This window comes from Halichoerus grypus, chromosome 6, assembly GCF_964656455.1.
Source record: "Halichoerus grypus chromosome 6, mHalGry1.hap1.1, whole genome shotgun sequence".
Lineage (NCBI taxonomy): Eukaryota > Metazoa > Chordata > Mammalia > Carnivora > Phocidae > Halichoerus > Halichoerus grypus.
In genome coordinates this window covers 135,710,255-135,714,263 of record NC_135717.1, presented here as the reverse complement: position 1 = coordinate 135,714,263, position 4,009 = coordinate 135,710,255, and the positions used below count along the sequence as shown (strand labels likewise).

Here is a 4,009-nt window from a genome sequence, read left to right as displayed (position 1 = left end):
AAATAAAAATCCATCAATGACATACCAAGTAATTGGAAATGCTTTGGAGGATTTGTCCAGAGATTTTATTTGCCCAAATTGCTTTCTCAGAACTTGTCACATCGAAAAAAAGTCTGCCTTAATTTGTTGATACATCAAGTTCTGTAGAGAACTAGTTATGGTTCAAAGATTTGCACAACTGTTTATATGACATATGACAACAAACCTAATATAGACCAAATACTATCATGTTATTTATAAGTAATTTTACAGAAAACCCTAGCATCAGCAAATGTGGGAATTATATGTTAGACAGGTTTCATTAATTAAATACCAAAGTATGGTTTGAATTTTTATAGAGGGTCTTTCTACTTTACCTATACGGTATGATGGGGCAATGTTTTATAGCTCTTTTCCTCTCTAAATTGAAAAGTATACAGCTTCTCAAATATGTTCAATAATACAGAGCTTTCTACTATTCACAGCCCACTCCTGGAACACTGGCCATCAAACCAACAATATTACATCAAAACTTTCTGGCATTATATGATGAATAAGGTATAAAATGGATATCTTGAAAATTCAAGTTGCTGAGGACTGAAACTGGACCAGAACATAAATGTTTCCCAATTGCCTAGTCTGGAATAACTGAACAATATTAAATAAAAATGAGATTATTTATTACTACCATACAGTGATTTTGGACTAAGAGTAAGATGGACTGCTGTCCCAGGCTCCATATTACATTCTTTTAAAAATCTGGATAAGAGAAAAAAGTATTTTAAATATCCATTTGGATTGAGGAAGAATATAAACATTGCATTATTGTGTCTCTCATAAAAATAGGAAGCAAATTATCAAATCTAACTATTACTTGCTCTTCCCTTTGATGATACAACAGTGAAAATTTTAATTATTTTTTTGTTCACAATCTCTTAACAAGAACCATTAGAACCAAAAGACTACTTTTCTGAGTGACTCTTTTTTATCCCATTTGCAGGAATTGGCAAGGAAGAAGTTTTGTTTCATGAAGTAAAGAATTTCCATTTTATTCTTTATAAGATAATTCAAGTCAAAGCCATTAATGATTAAATTTTTTTAAATGTCAAAGTGAAGTTAAAATCTCTTCTTCCTTGTTCCTCATTTCGTCAAGATTCTAGCATTAATGCTGTATAATTAGGACATAATATCCAGATCTTGGGGCGCCTGGGTGGCTCAGTCAGTTGAGCGTCTGTCTTCGGCTCAGGTCATGATCCCGGGGTCCTGGGATCGAGCCCCACATCGGGCTTCCTGCTCAGCGCGAGGCCTGCTTCTCCCTCTCCCACTCCCCCTGCTTGTGTTCCCTCTCTCGCTGTCTCTCTCTCTGTCAAATAAATAAAAAAATTTTTAAAATCTTTAAAAAAAAATCCAGATCTTACCTGAGAGGCAAAAGAAAAAAAAAGTAATATACAAAAGAAGGAAAGACACTGTAATCACTGTTTCCCAACCTTTTTCATTTCACAGCAGGCTTAAAAAGAAAATATTTGCATGGCACATTGGATAAAGTGAGAAAATGCTCACAGTCAAAGGCAACCAGTCAAGATTCAAAATATAGAGATAAATCCTCCAATTGGCTTATCTGGTTATCTGCGCTTTGAGCAGGAGGAACATAGAATGTTTGATTTGAAGACTCACCAAGATTTAACTCAATAAGAATTCCCCAAAATAAAATCAGAGTGCTTCTGTAATTGACAACACAAACACATGGATGCCAAACAAGGAATGATGCTAGAAATGTAGCACATATATATTATTTCCATTTTAGAAATGAAAAGCCCATATACATGTATGTATATCTATGTTTGTCTTGTCCATATTCATAGTCTTATCAAGCTATTAGAAGTTAGAAAGGTAAGGATTTTTTTCACTATAGCTATCTATATACTTTAAAAAATGAGTATATACTTTCAAAAATGAACACATTTAGCTTTGCGCGGTGGCAGTATCGTAGCCAATGAGGTTTATCCGAGGCGCGATTATTGCCAATTGAAAACTTTTCTCAAAAGTGAACACATTTAATATGAATATAGAGCTAGATACAAGTATAGGTGTAGATGTACAAATGCCTGTGCTCATTGGAATGATGATTATTTCCCCTGCTTCTGTGAAATCTGTATGTTCAACAGGGAGTAGAAGCTTCATTAATTTTATAGACATGCTCTTTAAAGAAAGAAACAGAGGGTGAATGCAGTAATTGCTAAATTGTGCCAAAAGAAAAGAACAGTAGCAGTTAAGTGGCTAGTTAGTTTTTATTTATATGCTTAGAGATTAATATAATTGCTCTAACATATATTTTCCCTTGTATAACATCTCTTTTATAAAAAATACTAATTCCTTCAGAAAATAACATAAAATCTCTGCTTATATTCACTAAATCACTAATATTCAGACTGCTATTAAATGTCCAATAATTTTGATTAAACTAGGTCTTTAATAATCAATTAAATAAAATGGCATTATTCCCATTTAATCATCTCTGCAATCTTACTTCAAACTTTATTTTAAGAAAAGGGGGGTCGTGAAAAAATTAGCCATGATCAAACAAACTAGGACGTATGGGTAAAAATATTGCTTCAGCAGGGATACTCTCAATTTTTTCTTTCATTTGAGAAAATACATAGCTGGGCTTTCCTAAAATCTTGGTCCTCTTTCAACAGGCAGAGGGGACATGAGTTTATTTTTTTTTTTTAATACCCATGTTGAAAACTCTCCACAAATTCATTATTCATGTATTCCCAAAGGCAGACACATTTTCATTCTGAAGGCAAGTAAATAAAACCTTATATTTTAACATGAAGCAGCCAAAATATTTTGTCCTTATGGTATAGACCTGAAAGAGGAAACCACAATCCAGATTCCACTGTTCTGTGAAGCCATCTGAACTGATAGACTCAGTTGTATAAAACTGCTCAGCTATCAAGTTTATGAGGCTCCCAACATGAGTGCATGTAAGCACCGTGATTGCATACCAGAAAGAACAGCGATGTCAAATGATAATTAATAATTATACAAATGAAAATTATCTCGGTTTATAAGCATTTTAGATAAACTATCATCTGTTTTGACTTGTAGATTGAATAGATCAGTAAACATTTAAATTATATATAAAGTGAACACAAAGGTGACCTTAGGTAGGTACATGGTTTTATTTTCTCATCCATTTCTCAGGGTCTTGGGATAGCAATCTCTATTATTAACCCCCAATAATGCCTTGCATGGAGGTTATCAGAATGAACCTGAGTTGAGATTGGATTTTATTCTATACAAGTATCTCTTCAGGGACGAAGACATAAAACAGGACTTAGTATCACTTAAAAAGTATATTTTTTCCCCAAAATTAAGTGTAAGATTAATGCCAGATTGATTAGGATAGTTTTAATAACTATGGACAGCAGCAGCAGGAGGTAGATGTTAGACTACCCACATGGCTCTAATTTTAAGAATGCACATGAGATTTCTTTCTTTTTTTCTTTCTTTTTTTAAGAAAAGGTATTTTAAAATCTCACATTTAATCTCTTCTCCCACATAGGTTATATTACAGCTCAGGCATGACACATATTTCTGTTCAGATGCTACTAATATTGTGTTATTTAAATAGATTTTCTGATAGCTTCTCTTTTTTTGGAACAGAACTCTTTCTAATTTTAATGCTAGTGTTTTAAAAATTGTATTTTTTTCTGCTTAAACCACTCATTGCTTGCTCAAGTCTTTGAGTACATCTAATTTTATTGCACTATCAAAGAAAATGTTTTTACTATAGCAAAAGTCAACAGTCACTATACGTTTGAGAGAAGCAGGGCATAAAGTCTAATCCTGATTTTATTGATGGTTTGAGAAATAAAATGAACTCTTCTTGAAAAATAGTATGAATTCTCTCTGACTTTGACCCTTCATTTCTTAGCTAAAATTAAATTTCTTCTTGTTTCTTCTTGGAGAAAATAATCAAGATAGACTTGTATGTATGTGAGATATAGTTGGGGCAATAATACTG

The 4,009-nt window shown here is 32.8% G+C and overlaps 1 non-coding gene across 1 annotated transcript; it reads left to right on the top strand.

Moving 5' to 3' along the window:
• The first annotated feature begins 1,943 nt into the window (after window positions 1-1,943).
• Window positions 1,944-2,079, top strand: LOC118538748 (U4 spliceosomal RNA). Its single transcript, XR_013449416.1, has one exon. It is a non-coding gene; the product is annotated as a U4 spliceosomal RNA (small nuclear RNA).
• Window positions 2,080-4,009: the final 1,930 nt, after the last annotated feature.